At 48.7% G+C, this 19,829-nt stretch overlaps 1 long non-coding RNA gene across 1 annotated transcript; it reads right to left on the minus strand.

Moving 5' to 3' along the window:
- Nucleotides 1-4,442: 4,442 nt before the first annotated feature.
- On the minus strand, nt 4,443-8,954 carry LOC140582399 (uncharacterized). The gene is made up of 3 exons (XR_011985355.1): nt 8,634-8,954; nt 5,431-5,557; nt 4,443-5,248 (listed from the first exon to the last, which is right to left on the minus strand). It is a non-coding gene; the product is annotated as an uncharacterized lncRNA (long non-coding RNA).
- Nucleotides 8,955-19,829: the final 10,875 nt, after the last annotated feature.

Below are 19,829 nucleotides of genomic sequence, written 5' to 3' on the forward strand. Positions count from 1 at the left end.
AATCAGATGTGCATAAAGCAGATGCGCAGGAAGCATGCACACAGAAAGCAGACATGCAGTAATCAGATGTGCATAAAGTAGATGCGCAGGAAGCATGCACACAGAAAGCAGACATGCGGTAATCAGATGTGCATAAAGCAGATGCGCAGGAAGCATGCACACAGAAAGCAGACATGCAAAAAGCGGACATAATGCAGGAAGGTGATGCACAGAAAAAGGCCGCCCCGAGCCCACAGCGGCACGGTGGGTTTGATGGCACCTATCCAAGCACCTTTGGAGTAGCAGGACGCCACTGGTCTGTGTGTAACACCTGGTTCAGACCCAGGCCTGGGGGGGGGTGAGTTTTTGGGATGATGCCGAAAAGCACAGTGCAGTAAATCACCCAAACTCACTTTGTCAGTGTTAACCCCTTCAGTCCTGGTGGTGATTTGTCATAATTGTGCTTTGAGTTTCGGTAACGGTCACACTGACTCTGCTGATGCGCCGGGGGAGGCTCTCTGAGGTGTCAGCAGATCCAGCCGCCCCCAGGCAGTGGCCCCTCTGATCCTCCAGCACACCAGCCCCTGCTCAGGCGCTGCACTAACAGAAACACCTCCATCCCCCAGCAAAGGCTGGCTAGTGTGAAAGTTAATCCTCAAAACAGGCAGAGTCACCAGAGCCTTAGGCTGATTTCCGGACATTAACTGTGAGATGAGCTTTTAACAGGCAGCCCTAGTGACTGGCTGTGGTTGGGGGGGGGGCACACACTACAAGGACTGATCACCCACCAGTGATGAGACCCAATTTCTCCACAAATGACAGAACTGTCACCAGAATTATGTGTCCATATAATAAAACAAGAAAAATTAAATCACCTCACGATGCCCTGCTCTGCAATTCAGCCCCCCCACCCTGGCAGATTAGTAGCACTTGTCTCTTCCTATTCTCCTGAACCACACGTGCCCCCCCCCCATCTGTTCACAGCGCAGTGACAGGTCGCCCTGATCAGCTGAGTAAAGCCCGACACATTAATTCTATTTATCCACTTATATAATTCAGTCATGCAAGTTCATCTGTTTTCATCCCAAGCAAGTCACATTTATTTTTAATCATGTTGTGTTTAATGGAGTTTTTGTCAGAATAAGTAAACGGGGGGGCGGGGGGGCACTGGGACTAGCTGACAAGTGCAGGTCCTTAACCACTCACTGTGCCACTGAGTTCTGTAAGCATTCTGGGATTAAGGTGTCCATGGCAACCACGGAATGTCCTTTAGATCTAATGGTCCAGGCTGGGATTGTGGGACTGCAGACCCAGGCCGGGGTGCATGGTAACAGAAAGAGCCGGCAGCAGGATCCGGATGCACCGTGCGAGGATCAGAGAATCATGCCGGCCTGCCGCCTCAATCAGAAACCCATAGAAACACACCCTGAAGTCAGCTGATGTTCGGTCATTTAAAACGCGTGTCAGACCCAAACATGACCCATAGCTGGTGGACCACACTCATCTCTCTGCTCCCATTATACATCATGAGCTGTTTGTGTTGTGGTTCCGATTCATTTAACCTCAAAATATTTATTAACACTTTACACACGAGAACTCCACCAGCAACCCTCTGAGTGAGAGGTTGTCATATAATGTATCCCATGGGCATGTCATGGATAGGCTGAATGACGGGCTTCCAGAAAGTGAGAGCAGACACCGTATCCCGGGGTAACGGGAGAGGGCTCAGGTAGGGGGAGGAGTGCATGTACACATAAGGAAAAGCTCATTTCAGCAGAGAGGGCAGTCATTCAGAGCTGGTACAAGGCTTCACTGTGATAGGCTCCTGAAAACGTTTATATGTATAAATTCTGCCATCCCAGTGACCCATTAACAGCCCTCCGTATAAATATACAAATAAATGCAAATATAAGTATTTCTGTATACAAACATTAATACGTAAATATAACTATATGTCGCGCTTGGTTATTAATCATACACACAGAGCTGGGGCCCCTCCAAGCTTCGCTCTGCTCTGCCCAAGATATATATTTTTTCGTACTCTGTGAAGCGGTGAACAGCGCCCCCTGCCGGAAAACAGGACGACCCACTTTTCTGCGGCATCAGACTCTTGATTTTGTCAGATGGATATCTGCTCCTGTATTTTTTATTTATTTATCCTTTATTTTACCAGGATGGGTCCATTGAGATATAATATCTCTTCTTCCAGGAAGTCCTGGCCAAGATGGCAACAAATAAGAAAAAAGACAAAAGTTTCATATACATACATACAGAGATGATTAATGAACACAGACTAAAACACATACAAATACTCAAACTATACATAGAATACAATTATACGAAGCAACACTGTTCTTTAAGTTCAGGGTTTAAGAGATTTTTAAACACAGGATATCTACTTAATGGAGGATCGCAGTGAAATAGTTGCCAAGTTCGCGGTAGGTAACAGGCGACATGATGGGAAATCAGAGCGGAATCACGGCCGGATCCCGCTCATGCCAACCGATGTACCGGCAGGATCTCAGACCCCCGACACACAGACTAAAGCGCAGAGTGGTGTTATACAAATCAGCTGATCTCAGGAGCAACAAAATGTACAACCGTAAATGTGTAGACATCGTACATGTCGTTAATAAATGCATTTAAAATCCTTCACTATCAATGCAAGATTCAAAATATTAATGTGTCTCATGCATGAATGCACTAGTTCGCCAGCAGTGAAATGAAATTTCTGCAACAAACAAGGTAGAAGGAAAATAAAATAGTAGTTAATAAAATAAATGGTAAAATACAGACATATATAAAAAGTATGTAAAAGGATAAAAAGTCATGAGAAATTATTTGAGAAAATATTTCAAGAGCAGTGATAAAAGTTCCTTCATTTCACCTATTTAAAGTCATTGCAAAGCAAACAATAAATACACTATATGAGCAAAAGTACTGGGTGCTGAGGCGCAGAGTGTGTAAAGTTAACGGTATGGGTTTGTTGTTCAGGGGCTGGGCCCCTTAGTTCCAGTGAAGGGAACTCTTAATGCTTCAGGATACCAGGACATTCTGGACAATTCTATGCTTTGAACTTTGTGGGAACAGTTTGGGGAAGAGGCCCTTTTCTGTTCCAGCATGACTGTGCCCCAGTGCACAAAAGCAAAGTTCATAAAGACTTGGTTGGGTGAGTTTGGTGATTAAAAACTTGACTGGCCCTCACAGAGCCCTGATCCCATCAAACACCTTTGGGAGGAACTAGAACGGGGATCATGAGTCAAGGTCCAACATCAGTGCCTGACCTCACAAATGCTCTTCTGGGTGAATGGGCAAACATTCCCAAAGACACACTACAGAATCGTGTGGAAAGCCTCCCCAGAATAGTGGCAGCTGTTATAGCTGCAAAGGGGGAACCAGCTCCATAGTGATACCTATGGATTTAGACTGGGATGACATAACAGTTCCTGTAGGCATAATGGCCCGGTGTCCTGATACTTTTGTACATACAGTGTACTCCTTTTCGTGAAACACATTGAGCAAGATATTATTTGAGAAAACTCACTGGAGGACAGGGGATGTAAAAGGTGCTGTTAAAATGGCAGGATTACCGCCGCGTAGGCCGGGGAACACTACTTCAATACTGACTTTGTTCATTTAAAAATGCCGCCATCATGTAAAGCAAAGATGATCTCTAGCCCCGCTACTGTATTGCACCACATGTCTAAAAAGCATATTAATAACAAGAATGAGAGAGCCATCTAGTGTCTGCCTGGTGACAGTGCACCCCATCACACTGAGCCAGCGGGAGGTATCTATTTTATGTATAGTAATTAGACCTAATAAGAGATTATTCTTACAAATTAGGATATTTATTGTTATCATAACAACGCTATAACATTAACATCATTAATGTTAATTAACTAATAGTACACTAAATACAACCGTATGGCTAACTTGAGGATCGGTCATGGACGTTAGGTTCTTGTGGAATGTAATTAACCTGAAATTGTTGTGTTTCGCTGTCGTTTCAGGATGTGCCTGCATTCACCACCAGGTGGCAGCCTTTGCTAACAAACTCAAAGCACTGCTAGTTCAACGTCACCGAACTCAACAACAAAAAAAAATAATTAAGATCGTAGACACACGATCCAACAGATGAATAGTTAAGACATTGATTTGTGCCATGAAAGTTGTGAGCTCAGTATAGAACACGTCGGTCCAGAAGAGAGAGTGCTGGAGTAATTCCAGAGAGCAGCAGGTATGGTGACGCTCTTTTCATACACAAGAAGATAGACTCCTATAGTGTCCTTCATAAGAACATGACAAACATGTTTCTAGAGCAGAAGCTCACAGGGCTTCTGACATGCTGATGTCTGGTATTTACCGCCCCTGTTTTCATTTTTCACTTCTGGCCTGCAGTGAAATACTAAACCTGAGCTTCACCCTTATCAGGGCTCTGTTTCCAGGAACTCTGAGAAAACATTCGTGTCCATCCACAGGAGTGTGGGAAATGGGAAGATGTTTGGGTTTGGCGGTGCTCCGCAGCCGTTCCTCCTGCTTTTATTTGTGTTCCGACGTACACGGATCCCTCTGGCAGGCATAAGACTCCAAGACTGGAATGATATGTGAGTCACGGGGAATTCACATCTGACCCCGACAAACCCTGAAACATCAGAGGCTCCGGGGTCTAAATGGTTTTGGTGGCTCTGATGATCCCACCCGACCATCCGTGTCATGACCTACGCTGGATTGTACCTGACCCTAAGAGAGGAGGGATCGCTGTGTCATCATTCTCCGGCATTCCTGTAAACATTCTGGGAGCCTTTCTGGATAACAAAGATGCTCAAAAGATGTCAACCGGAAAAAAGCATCAGCAGGGGATCAGGGATGCAGGTTCGAAACTCCAACGGACAGTCAAGGTGCCTGATTGGTTCAATCTGAAATATCCAGCCCCATAAAACAGTGACCATTATGTTATCAAGTGTGACAAGGAACTCTTTAATAAAAGCTTGATTCAAATCACATTACATGTCTGCTTAAATACATTCACCTCTGGACCAAAGGCATTTAAGCCAAACTATATAGCTTTCACTTGCACATTCCTGAACCCATTAAAAGATCAAGATTTAATGTCTCACATGACATTCCGGAAGACTCCAGGACTCTGCCACTGCAGGAATATGAACTGAAACCTCGACGTGGGCTGGGTGTGGTGGGAGAGAGCTGATTCCCGTAGACATCCTGGCCTTTTACAGATATCCAATTCACCATCGTTCACCATTGGTCACTGTGAGTTTCGGGGACATGAAGAAGAGGCGGATGCATCACTTAGACCAAAATGCATGCAAAGTAACTCGCAAAAACGTTTCTGTGATGTTTAACACCAAGGAAAAGCAAAAATATTTCCACACAAACCAAATGGATCCAAATGTATCCTATGACCCCCCCCCAACCTTCCTCAGTGCCTACCTGGCACCTCTTTCCTTCCGTGTCCCTGCGTTTTCCCAGAATGCATCTGACGGGCAGTTGCCAGCCCAAGGCCGCGGGCCCGTTATCGTCCTCAGCTCCCATGTCTGGTCCTGTGCTCCTGTTTAGTCTGTCAAACATAATCCGAGCCTCAAAACCCAAACAGTCCTGACCCAGAAGACCGCGCCAGTTTGAGCCTCGAACCAAACAGCAGGACTGCTCAAAAAAAATCGTGAAAAACATGCACCGAGTTTCAGCCAGAATGCTGTTGCTGATGTCTTCCAGGTAAATGATCTCCATGAACCAGCAATACGAAGGTCTCTGGAGCAGCTCAGGGGTCATATTATGTTTTCGATTGTAGCCTTTTTAGTCTCGATTTTATGGTGAAATCAGACAGAATTACATTGAAAACCATAAACAGCCGTTAAATGAATTATCCTTTTGCTGCCCGCCCTTAAAGCTTGACAGTGGCAGCCCAGCTATCACCCAGAGAAGGATGTGGACTTTGGGGGGGGGGGGGGGGAATTCTGGAAAAGGCTGCAGCGTTCCGCATCTGGAACAAGAGGTCCTCTTTAAATGCCTCCAGACATCTCCACCGCCCCCCTCACCACCCTGCCCCGACCTTTCCAGGAATACCTTGATAGCGTGGGGGGGGGGGACAAGACACTGCTTTAGAGGCTCATTCTCCGCTCACACACGTCTGTTGCCGCCTCTCGTTTTTGTCTTCAACACGCGATGCCCCCCCTCACCTGGTAGACCTACATACAAACAAGAGTAAACCAGTCTGGCAGTGCCTGCCTTTCTGTTACGTTGGGTACCTGTACTTTAGGACAAACTTAACCACGTGGCTAATGACAGCAAGATTGCAAGGAGATCCTACTCTGTAATTTTGTTCCTGTGTAACTGTCAAAAACAATAATAAAAGCGATGATCATTATGATCATTGTTGTGGCTGTAGCAGCAGTATTCTGTTCTCCTGTGTCACTTTACTGTAACAAGACCCTGGTTTAAAGGCTTATACAGAGTTGTGTTAACCCACAAAAATGTGTTTGCTTATATTGCATTAAAGCTGACAGATCCAGGGACATCGTATATACACTGATGCTAAATATTACCCAATGAGATCATGTGACTATACCAGCTGACCCAAGTATGGCGAGACCGATTGGCTGCACCACTGAGTATATACCTATACCTGCAGCAAGGACACACAAATGTGTAGCACTACTGTGAAGACAAGCCATCCTCAATTCAGACACATTTTCTCCTGTATTCTCCCTCTGTGCTATTTGCTCAGCCCACCGTCGAACGCCCAATATAGAGGAGCGCTTTGAGGAGCCAAAAAACATGGGAAATTTACAGTAAATCAGGCCATTGACTGTAACCCTGGATTCCGCCCTGGTTTTATAAGGACTGGATATGCATCCAAAGTGTTGTCTGGGTGTAAACAGGAGGATAATGATTTGAAACTGAAGGTTACATTCTCGATATCGTGCAAAATATCAGAAAAATTTAATTTTTTTTGGAGATAAAAATAAGTTTCCTTCGTTCAGAGGGTCGCTTCTGCTGCTTTAGCTGGCTGGACACACAGAGGGGAGAACATTCTGGATCGATCGGCCGGTGGTGTTGGCCGCGCGTTGCCGGCGCTCTGAGGGAGGTCATCCGAGCCCCCCTTCATCCCTGGGGTGCCGCGCTGCATTGTACCGACCCGCACAGCACCAGTCTTTACATATGAAGCAGTGTCAATGTGGCGACACCCCCCCACCCCCACCCGTTACTGCGTTTCATAACCCCCAGCAGATGTTTGCATAAGATGCTCATATAAGTGTCCCCGGTGCCTGGCTCACTCAGACGGGGCGAAACATGCACCGTGAAAAAACATCAGGATGCACCGTGAAAACAGGAGGAGCGGCCGTGAGGTAGCCATGGCGACGGGAAGGATGGGTACTGGTGAGGACGTCCAGTGGATCGAAGTGGGGACCCAGCCCGGCCTCTCCTCAGCACCGGCAGGGGAATTATTCCCTTGGAACAGCGATAATCGGATCGCGGTGGGGGTCCGATATGCACAGAGGACTGAAGCAGCACCGGCGTAGCAAACGTCCCGCAGCCCCTGCTGATGGACGGGTAGGGTTAGGCCCGAGACAGCGGGGTCCAGGGGCATCACCAGGTGCTAAAAGGTCAATCGATGGTCAGGCAATATGTAAATCATGAACGGGGGGGGGGGGGGGGGCTGTGGCCGAGCGTGAAAGTCGTGAGTTTCAGCAGAGGGGGGACCGTCAGGATAGACGAGATGCAGTTCGGGGTGGCATCTGTTTCCATGCGACACATCAAACGCATTTTAAACAATCAAGACCGCAACCAACCAACAGACACGCCTCTCTGATCCCCAATAGGATGCACGGTCAAATGTGACCGACAGTGAACAGAAGGGCTCTGAACAGGACGTGAAAGAGAAACAGACCATTCAAGAATAGCCCCCGTTAGCCACTAACAAACATGGGTTCATAATAAGACATAACATAAAATAACATAAAAATGTTCTGAGGGCAGAACGAAAAATGAGTGGTCCAGTGAGGTAGCCAATCAGATTATAGAAGAGGTGGATCCAAGCAACAAAATGAGGTGAGACCAACCAATCAGATGTCTTGGTCCCGCCTCCTCTATTGCTTGGACCCACCTCCTCTTCGATCTGATTGGTTTTCTCTCTGAGCCAATCATTTATCGTTCTGCCCTCAGAACATGTTTGTGTAAGTTAAACTCCCACGAGCCAGCCACGCTGGCTGCGTTAACATGAAGTGAGATCCTTCACGCGATAAAGCGCATTAGGTTCCTAAACCATATAGATGTCTGTGATATTAAGTGGTACGTTTCCATAGCTGCCTTAAAGGAGAGCATCGGCGGCTGCTGGGGGGGGTGATATAATCTCAATAAGCCCAGAATTCCATAATTCCCTCCCAGAGTACAGAGACAGTCAAAGTAGTGATATCTGAAGTTGTGGGTTCGGTTATGTAGGCACCATGCTAAACACGATGTCACCGCTATTTTCCAGCCAGTATGCACTCAAGGAGAAGTTTCCCTGATCTGGTCGCGTTCCAGTCATCGCTAACTTGAAAACATGCTGATCCATCTCTCCCTCCTGAGATCTTGTCCCCTGGCTGTCTCCAGGACGACGGCCCCGGTATCTGTGGGGAATCTGCTTGACTCACCGTTGGCGATGAGGTGGGGGGGCCCGTTCTGGCTCTCCGGCATCCTGCCCATGAAGAGCGATCTCTGGAATGTTCCCTGTCCGGGTCACAGGTGGCAAAGCGGTTAAGGACCTGCAGCATCAGCAGAAGCATCTAGCCGTGAGGTCACTGGAAGGTGAGGAGAGTGAATTACGGCAAAACTGAACACATATATCCACATCAAATAAACTATATCAACCATGAAGAACTAACAGAAAATGTACAACTAAATATCTGTACAAGTGAGAGCAGTAAAAGACTAGATTTTGGCAATTTAAATGATGTAATTCTCGTATTTCTCCATCAAACACATTTTCCCGACTTGCACTGCCTTTGTGTACACAACCTTTTTGTGTTACTGCCGTTGCCATGGAAATCCCATGACCCAGCTCACAGACACAAACACGCCATGTAATGAAATCAACCCGCTGTCCCTCTGCGGGCCCCCGTGACAGGAGCGAGGGACAGACAGTGACAACGTGGGTGCAGAGAACCAAAAGCTACACATACAGGCCACAGATACGCATAGAGACAGAGAAGGGGAGGTCTGAACAGTGTCCTCCTAAAATTCGAGCACCAGCTTGTGGAGGATCCAGAAGGGGAACTGAACTCAGAGCAGTCAACCGGGGCAAGAGGTTACCCTTATGTTCAGGGGTGTGACCGCACTGCAAGGCTCTGATGCGGGCGTATATGCTATTGGGGTGAGCGTGTGGATAAGAAGCTACCTCTTCATGCTTAATGGGAGTCATGTGATCAAATCATGTGACTCTTGTGGCTTCCAAGTCCTCCATCTTTCCCTCCATCCTGTTCCGCCCCTTCATCCACTCTCTCCTCCTCTGTTTGCCCCCATTCTCAGCTGCGCATGCTGGACTTGAAAGAGCGCAGGAGCCTGAGAAACAAGCATCTTCATGTGTGTGGTGACCTCCCCCCAACCGCCAACAACAAAATGGCTGCCCTGAGGCATGCCGGAAGATGATATTAAACCAAGCGCTTCAGGCTGAGCCTTAGAGACTGTCTGATTCACCCAGCCGGCAGGTTTGGCATCTGACACGTGGCGCTGGTGTGTCTGTACGTGTCGGTCACGCTGTGCGCAAAAGTTTGAACAAAATTCCAGTGTCCCCCCCAGCACTGGGGGGCATACTGAAATCTCTGGGGGAGTGGTACAGTGATAGGATCTCTTTTGTTATTTTAAACAAGTGTTTTTATTCCTATCGTTGTGAGTGTCAGGATCAGCAGTGGTGCACGAGACAGGGAAGCAGGAGAAGGAGACATAGGATGGGGGGATACGGGGTTTAATGACAAAGGGACTAGGGACATGGAACAGGCAAAGGACGGAAACACTACACAATGAGACTTCAATGACAGACCTCGGGAAACTGACTCAAACGTGGACTAAAATACACAGGACTAATCAGAGATCACTCGAAACAGCTGATTACAATCGGGGCAGCACACGTGGTTAATAAGGGGGCGTGGCACACACGAGGATCGTACGAGCAGGTCATGACAGAGGACTGTCCATTGATTTCTATGGGCATAACCCTAATCCCAACATGACGACCTTAACCCCTACCCAGCCCTAAACTTAACCATAAGTAACCAGACAAAATACAAGACTTTTGGCATTTTTAGTTCTTGATTGCAGTCACAGATCTTTGTGGGGACCGGAAAAATGGTCCCCACAATGTCAAATTAACAGGTTTTTATTACATTGGGGGAGGGGGAGACATTTGGTTCCCAGAATGTAATATAAACCTAATCCACACACATATACACTGAACTCCCCAGCTTAAAGTGAAGTGTAACTTAACGAGGCAGATAAGACGCAGACAGAAGTAAAGGGGTGATATCAAAAGCATATTGTTCTTGTGGGGGGGGGGCGGTTGCAGAAGGGGGGCATCCCTCAGTTCCATCGCCAAATGTTTGGTCTGCCGGGGGGTTTGGGTTTACTGACAGCAGGGTGGACATGGAGCCCGCAGTGGGGGGCGGAGCTCCTCCGGCGCACTGGCGAGTCCAAGCCTCGCGGCATTGTGGGTTGAGGCCATGGAGAGCATTGCTGTGGGGGGGTAGTTCACAGGCTACATTCTGTTGCCGGAGTTCTTTAGCGGGCTGCTCCTGACGGTGCCGTCCGCTCATGCATCTGTAGCAGGCAGGACGCAAAGCAGCGACACCATGACCCCATGCGTCAGGCGACGCCGCTGCTGGGCGCCAGTACAGTGGCGTGTGTGGGGAAAGTGAGTCACTAGTTTATCATTCAGTCAGCGTGGAATAACGTGAATTAGTCAGACAAAACAGACAGAATTGGTACATTACACCTCTAGGTGTCACTGTGTGCTGCACATTTGAGGCACCATCGCCGTGGCAACGAGAAGTAGGCCGTGTTGCTGCTGATGAGCCAGCAGAGTCAAGAGAGGCTCCCGGACACGCCTCCTTTAGTTTCATGTGACTGATACACTGACATTCTGCTCCACAGACAGACTTTACTCACACAGATCATACTCAGACAGACCATACTCAGACAGACTGTACTCACACAGATCATACTCAGACAGACCATACTCAGACAGACCATACAGTACTCAGACAGACTGTACTCACACAGATCATACTCAGACAGATCATACTCAGACAGACTATACTCAGATAGACCATTTGCATAGACCCTACCCAAACAAATTTTATTCACACAGATCATACTCAGACAGATCTTTTGCATACAGACCATACTCAGACAGGCTGTACTCACATAGACCATACTCACATGGATCGTGCTCAGGCAGATATCACTCACATAGACCATATTCACATCGGCTGCACTATAGAAGGTTGTACTCAGGTCATGCTCACAAAGACTAAGCTCACAAAGACTATGCTCAGGCAGACCATACTCACACAGATCATACTCAGGCAGACCACACTCAGGCAGGCTGTACTCACATAGACTATACTGAGGTAGACCGTACTCATGCAGACTGCTTTAAAACAGACTACACTCAGGCAGACGTCTCAAGCAGACTGTCCCTTGATGGACTGTACTCAGATACTCAGACAACCTCTTTGCCAGAATCAGGGCATGATTCTGGCTGAGAAGCCCCCAGTGCTCATGAAGTCTCCCTAAAGGATCATCTCCACCCACCCTTTCTCATCACTTTCTCTGCACACCCCATACTGTAAAATTTAACAGCTTGTAACCAGCAGCCTCAAGTGCATAAGAAAACACAAAGAAACCAGCCATCATGTATATGCAGCTGTGTGTGGGGCCCCCACGGGACAGGACGGGGGTGCGGCCCCCGCAGGTCATGTCCGTGCTGCTGTGAGCAGGTCCTACACTCTGACTTCTCTGGTCCAACAGTCATGCCGTAAGGTCTGCTCTCTCTAACCAAATGTCACCAGCCGCTCCTTCTGTTTTTAAAGACAGACCAGCAGAGGGCATGACAGTTAAAAACTGAACACTAGTTATCCCAGAATGCTAGGCCTACACACTGGTTCATTTACAGGGTTATCACAACAACAACAGTTACCTGTGTCACCAAAACGGCCGACAGAGCAGGACCATTGAGGGCAGTAAACCCACCCCCCCAATAATCCCACCCCACAGACATTAACAGGATACTCCTACCTTTAATTTGGAATATTGGCCCCCCTTTTCCCTTCTAACCTCTCTTAAAATTGTGCTTATATACCTTGAAATGCTTCGATGTCACTTTGCTGTGTCTCTGTCCCTGTCCCACCCCGGCACTATGTGGGCGCAGTCAGAGGTCGCTGGGTCCGCTTGCTCGCTCACACAATAGCGCCTTGACGTTGCGACCCAAACTGCAGTCACGCCACGTTGTAATTGCGGCCAAAATGCGCGGCGGGGTGGGGGGGAAGGGGGTTGCATCGTCCTCAGCCTTGCTTCAACACGGTGGCACGAAGCTGCCTTTTTTCTGCGTAGATGTGATATTATTCACTTGCTATTAACAGCCATCTCAGCTGGCAAAATAAAAAATGTAAAAAGAGACGAGTCATATTTTCCACAGGGCTTTTGTTGGAGTACTGGGGGGTGGATGAGGGGGGGGGGGTTGCATGGCGTGGTGGGAATCCACCCCCCCCCCCCCCCCCCCCCAGCCACCCACGTATGTCCGGGCTGGGAGCCGCCACACCTCCTCACTTGGCAAACAGAAAAGAAACAAAACAAAGAAAACCTGTTTGGATGCCTTGGCGCGCCCACCGTCATTGCCCTCCCATGGTCACATGGTGCGTTTTCACAGCCTGACCTTAGGAGGCTCTGGCTGAAACTAATCACCTGTCTTTCCCGGCTTGCGTGTTACTAAAGAAGCAGGCTATTTATGACAAATCGCTGCTGAAAATATGGGTAATTAATGTCAGCATTCCGCCTTGTTTACATGCTGCTCATTAGTTTACAGTAAGTAGTCTTATAAAGAACACAAGTGCGGCTGTTCGGGATGAGGCCAGTGGGGTCGCGGCATTGCAGAGCTGCTCTTTTGTGAAGGTTGAAGAGAAAAGGGAATATCGAGTATGCACCCGACACCCTCCATGCCCACAGACGGGCGGCTCTCCAATGGAGGCTGGCCTTAGGTTTGCACTGGTGGCATTTTCGAAAATTCAGGCCTGCGTCTGCTGGGTGATGGTGTGACAAGACAGGAACTGGTGACACAAGTGACACCGGGAGCTCAGTGCACACTGAAGTGTGCCACTCAGGAGATCTGGGCACAGTAAAGTGGGTGACTCGGAAGCTCTGTGCACAGTGAAGCGGCTGACTCGGGAGATCCGTGCACAGTGAAGCGGGTGACTCGGGAGCTCCGTGCACAGTGAAACGGGTGACTCGGGAGATCCGTACACAGTGAAGCGGGTGACTCGGGAGCTCCGTGCACAGTGAAGCGGGTGACTCGGGAGATCCGTCCACAGTGAAGCGGGTGACTCGGGAGCTCCGTGCACAGTGAAGCGGGTGACTTGGGAGCTCCGTGCACAGTGAAGCGGGTGTTTCGGGAGATCCGTGCACAGTGAAGCGGGTGACTCGGGAGCTCCATTCACAGTGAAGCGGGTGACTCGGGAGATCTGTCCACAGTGAAGCGGGTGACTCGGGAGATCTGTCCACAGTGAAGCGGGTGACTCGGGAGATCTGTCCACAGTGAAGCGGGTGACTCGGGAGATCCGTGCACAGGGAATCCAGAAAGAATTCCCCTCCAAATTTAATTAAGTTAATTCATAAACTCTGGATAGACATCAGACTTATTAAGTAGTTACTGAAAATGATAGGATTCTTGGATTATTGGCTGTTTATTAATGCATATTGCTGGATATCGTCTTACAAATGGTCCCGTAAGAACAGCAGTGAGATCATTTGTTAGCTGGCTGCTAACTCTCTGAGTCTTTTACACAGAAAGGGATGCAGACCAGCGCTCTCTTTTTTTGTTATAGTCTTGCATATTGCAGTCTGCTCCTATCTCATTTACACACAGGTGTGTGTCTGAGCGTGGAGGTCAGTCCTTTCCGGAGGCTTCCGTTCTATGAAGGCAGCTAATGGCAACTGAATAGAAATGCAAAAGAGCCAATACGTAAAAATGTCAAACAGCCACTTCACGTGATTGGTTCATTTGTGCACCTCTAGCAGATAATAGACAGACCTTAATTATTATTAATCAGTCATTCAGCTACTTAATTTAGGTAATTGCCCAATCAGAATAATTTTATTAATCATAGAAATGCATTACATTATTTTACGAAAGAAACAATGACGGGAACAGTAGCAATCTGAAGCGACCTTTATCTAAAGGTGAGGGTTAGATGATCATTATATTTCTCTCCTTACCAGAATGTCACCTGCACTGGTGTTGGGTCGTATACTGACTGGCAAGCAGCTTAAGGACTGCAAGGTTGTTGGGTTAAGTCCTACGAAGGGCTGCTGATGTACCCAAAAGGCCTATAGGTATTGAAGTTTGAAACTGAATTTGAGGTGGCTTTCTTGAATCCTGATTGGTTGGCGTGCCAATTGCTTTCAGTTTCCAGTTGTTCTAAGCCAATGGTAGCTAGCCTGTGATTGACAGTACATTATACAGCAAAGGCCTGCCTGAAGGCCTCGCTTGGCTGCAGGGGAATCCCAGATGATGTCATGGTCCAGGACAGCCTAACGGGGAGGGGGCCCATAAACTCGAATAGCACCCCCCAGATCAGCGGAATCACAGGACTGATGCCACGAGACCCCATGTCACCCCCCTGGGCACAGCAAACACACGGTGGCACATGGGTAAAAATAGCACTCCAGTGCCCCCACCCAGCAATCATCAGCGCAGCCCACCCTCCCGGCCGCCACCTCCCTCTCACAGCGTCCAATAAGAACGCACGATAATAAACCCTGTTTTCCTGGCTTTACCGTCAGGTAATCTCAGGGGACACACCCCTGAGTAGCTTCCCGTCTGGCCTTCACTTGGATATTTTGCCCCCCCCCCCGGAATGAAAGGGCAGTTGTGTACCAGCAGGGTGATGGGCGAGGGCAGTCAGCAAGACAAGATCCTCATTATTAAAAAATAGTAACTGCTTGATGTCAGACTTTGAGGTGTTACTGGTGATTGCGCCCTGCTTGTTTTTGGAGCGAGGTGTTAATTTTCCTGATGGAACGTCACTCCCGATCTTTCTGATTTGGTATGAGGTACAATACGTCGCGTTTCACCAAGAATCATCATTCCCCGCGTTCCGCTCACATGCACAGCTGTCTCCCCTGCTCCTGAAAAGGCTGCCTTTGAGTGTTGGTCCGACTTCAGAGGCACTGGAAAGCTCCTCGGCGATTTTAATTCATCATCATGTGTCCTCGCGCTGGACAATGAGAGCCTCCTTTGTGCCGGCAGTGAATGTCGGTTTCTGACGCGATTGTCTGAGGTCTTGAAGAACAGACCCCCATTCACAGATCATTCTTGCTCAACATGGCATTTTCACACTGGATTGGAGCCTGAGACGGCAAACTGGGAGCTGGTGCTCCATGTGAACAGGAATGGTGCACCACAGTCATGTGACGGCGTTTCCCGCTTAATTACGCCGCGCGGCACTAAGTAGGTAACTGGTTGACAGCCATTGGCGTCTGATTTCCTGGCCAAACGTCTACAGTTGGGTCAGAATGAGCCTCATTATTTCTTGGACTGGAGGCTTCTGGGAAAAACCGTCTTGCTGCTGGCAGTTACACTCTTTGGCCAGTAGGGGTCTCTTTCTGCTGTGGGTGGCCCCTTTCTGATACGATTGCCCTCAGCTGACTGAGCTCTTTGAAAGCGGGGGGAGGGGGGCTAACCCCACATTCCAGGCCCACTGGAAACATGAGCCGCATCAGTTAAAACGAGCCGACTGAATAATTTCATACCCCATCATCCAAAAAGTTGGTTTTTGGCTGAAACGGCTAAGCCACATCACCCAGGAGGACGGCGGCACACACTGATGGGGGCATGTTATAATGCTCATGAAAATGATGAATGCGCACCATTATCCCAGTGACTGTCAAGCCTCCATGAAAATCAGTTTTCACCAAACAGCTTCTGCAGCTTTCTCCCCAGCTGATTGGTCAGCAGCAGCTGCCTTGTGCTTTGGGCTGCACTCATACTAGTCACCCATTGGCTGCTTGTCACCATGACATCCCGAGACTCTGCCCCATTCCCCCGATGTTACCTATACTTATTTTCTCAGACACACACACGCACAGATCCGTGTCCCCCGTCACCACAGAGCTAGATATGAGACACACGCATCGGTGAGAGACACACGCTCCCCCCATTTCAGGCAGGGCCATAGGCATTAGGGCTTTACCTTCATATTTTTTTAAATGTTTAAATGACAGCTACGGTTCAGGATTTTGAAAATGAGCATTTTGTGTAAACGCTCCCCCAATCCCGCCAGCTTTTCCCAAATCCGTTTCCTCCGGGAACCAACCTTAAGGATGGTTTTCCATTCCCTGCTGGATAATCCCAGTTTGCTGGATCTACATCCGCTAGAGGGCAAGATTAAGCTCCGCCGCAGGAAAGCAAGCAGGTGGGCGGCCGTCACATGACCCCGCCGCTGCAAGCTACCCCTGTTACCCCTGAAAAAAACCCGGAAAATCTCTGATCTTAAAGAAGGAGACAGATCAGAACCAGGGCTAAATCTGACAGAGCTACACCTTCTCTGCGGTCTGCAGTTTGGGTTCCTTTAATTGACATATATGCACAAATATGTGATAATACACATGTATGCAGGCAAACACATGCAAACGAACAAGCATGCACATGTATGCAAGCACATGGGCGTAGAAAAACCTCAGACAAGTGCAAGTACAAACACACAGACAGACACACAAACACACAGACAGACACACAAACACACAGACACACAGACAGACACACAAACACACAGACAGACACACAAACACAGACAGACACACAAACACACACACACAGACACACAAACACAGACAGACACACAAACACACACAGACACATAAACACAGACAGACACACAAACACACACACACAGACACACAAACACACACAGACACATAAACACATAGACAGACGGACACACAAACACACACAGACACACAAACACACACAGACAGACAGACACACAGACAGACAGACACACAAACACATAGACAGACAGACACACAGAGATACACACACAGACAGACAGACACACACACAAACACACAGACAGACAGAAACACAAACACACAGACAGACAGACAGACAGACACAAACACACACAGACACACAAACACACAGACAGACGGACACACAAACACACAGACAGACAGACACACAAACACACACAGACGCACAAAAACACAGACAGACAGACAGACACACAAACACACAGACAGACAGACACACAAACACAGACAGACACGTACGCATTCATGTAGAACTACATCTGCCGTGATTTTCTATTAGTGTGATCAACCCCAAAGCCGAAACTGAAACGCTGTTGCCTTTTCCCTTTATAAGGACATCCCCCCAAGACAGCACGGATCCGCCCTTCCCCATGGGCGATGGTGAAAACCCCTCCCCCCCACGCCAAGGGCAATACCCTTTGCCCCGGAGGCGCGAGTCAGAGTTTCGGCCCTAAATACACAGTGTGATTCGCAGTGACATCATCGAAGGCCACCTGGAAAATCCTTGTCGCCTCCCAGCGAGATACCGTGGGAAAGTTCACGGCAGGGAGCTGCATCTCCGCCGGCATTCCGAACAGACGGAATTCTGGATCGTTCAGCACTTCTGGCGGAACCTGCGGCAACTTGGCTGCACCCTTTGCCACTCCCGTGGATCTCAGCTGCGTTAAAAACAGCGGGAAGCTCAGACGTGCCAAAGCTTCCTGATCCCACGTAATTACAGGTGATTTACACCTCGATCAAGATTCTCAGGTCCTTCAGATGCCCTACGATTCGAGCTGTTTGGACATTTCCCAGGTAACAGAGGAGTAACTAGCTGCTGGTTCCCAAACCTCATGACCTCAGTTGTGCACAGCAGACGGCATCACGGTTAAGTATATGACCAAAGTACCCGAATCATTCTGGTATAACATCAAGCTTTATAAATGAATAATCATTTAAAGTCCCAAAGGTTGATGAATGTTGAGATAAACCCAGTGCAAGCCGACAATGTGGAGTCAATGTCTCCTATAGAAAGAAAACGTCCCTGCATCTCTGTGTGGTAAGAAAAGGGGTCAGATTCACCCCAGCCTGCTTCACCCCAGTGACCTGGCCTGCTTCACCCTGGCCTGCTTCACCCTGAAGAGCCAGCCTACTTCACGCTGGCAACCTGGCTTGCTTCACCCCAGCCTGCTTCACCCCAGCAACCTGGCCTGCTTCACCCTGACCTGCTTCACCTTGAAGAGCCAGCCTGCTTCACGCTGGCAACCCGGCTTGCTTCACCTCAGCCTACTTCACCCCAGTGACCTGGCCTGCTTTACCCTGGCCTGCTTTACCCTGGCCTGCTTCACCCCAGCCTGTTTCACCCCAGTGACCTAGCCTGCTTTACCCTGGCCTGCTTCACCCTAGCAACCTGGCCTGCTTCACCCTGAAGAGCCAGCCTGCTTCACGCTGGCAACCTGGCTTGCTTCACCCCAGCCTACTTCACCCCGGCCTGCTTCACATCAGCTCTGTTGAACCCCATCGCCTGAATTCCGTTGCGCCCCAAAGTCCTGATGGACCTGCACACATGGCTGGACTCCAGCCCCTTCGCACGTGTTTTTCTGGTGTTGCTGCCCCCACGTCATGTGGAGACGGTACATTTCATAGCACCTTTGGGGCAGTGGTGGCCCAAATGGTTAGGGAAGCGCACTTGCAACTGAAAGATTGCTGGTTCAAATCCCCAACCAGCAAGGCACCACTGAGGTACCCTGAGCAAGGTACCGCCCCCAAGCACTGCTCCCCGGGCGCTGAATTAGCTGCCCCCTGCTATGTCACATACAGGTTAAATGCACATTTCCTTGTTGTGCGGTGTGGTGTGTCAACACTGATCACCTAATTCTAATTTCCATAAGAGGACCGAGGGTCCCCAGGTTGAGTATCACATGAATACCTCTGAATGTTTAACTGTGTGGCTGAGTTACAGTATCAATGTGGGTAAAAGCAGACCCCCCCCCCCCAGCTAGTAACTGGGTGTAATTAGTGACACGGAGGTGAGTCCTGGGGCTGTGCTCACATTAGGCGGGGGGGGGGAGGGGGGGGTCTGGGTGAACATGTTTGACGACGGGGCGTCAGTTTCAGCACGGCTGTCAAGGAGTGAGGAGGAGGAGTAGTGAAGGTGGGGCTCCTGACACTGGAGAGGAGAAGGCAGTGGTGCAGACGAGGGGGTGGGGAACTGGCCTGGTTATGATGGGGCCCCATGTGAGTGGTACACACACACACACACACACACACACAGGTTGTAATTATATCTTTGTGGGGACTCTCCATTCATTTCTATGGGGAAAAGTCTAATTCCAACATAATGACCTTAACCATAAGTAACCGAACTAAATACGAGACTTTTGGCATTTTTAGTTTTTTGACTGCATTCACAGATCTTTGTGGGGACCTGAAATATAATCCCCACAACATCAAAATAACAGGTTTTTATTACATTGTGGGGGACATTTGGTCCCCACAATGTAATATAGACATAATCCACGCAGACACACTGTCTCTGGATACGAGACACTTTAACACAGCTGCCAACACAG

This window comes from Paramormyrops kingsleyae, chromosome 24 (assembly GCF_048594095.1).
Source record: "Paramormyrops kingsleyae isolate MSU_618 chromosome 24, PKINGS_0.4, whole genome shotgun sequence".
Lineage (NCBI taxonomy): Eukaryota > Metazoa > Chordata > Actinopteri > Osteoglossiformes > Mormyridae > Paramormyrops > Paramormyrops kingsleyae.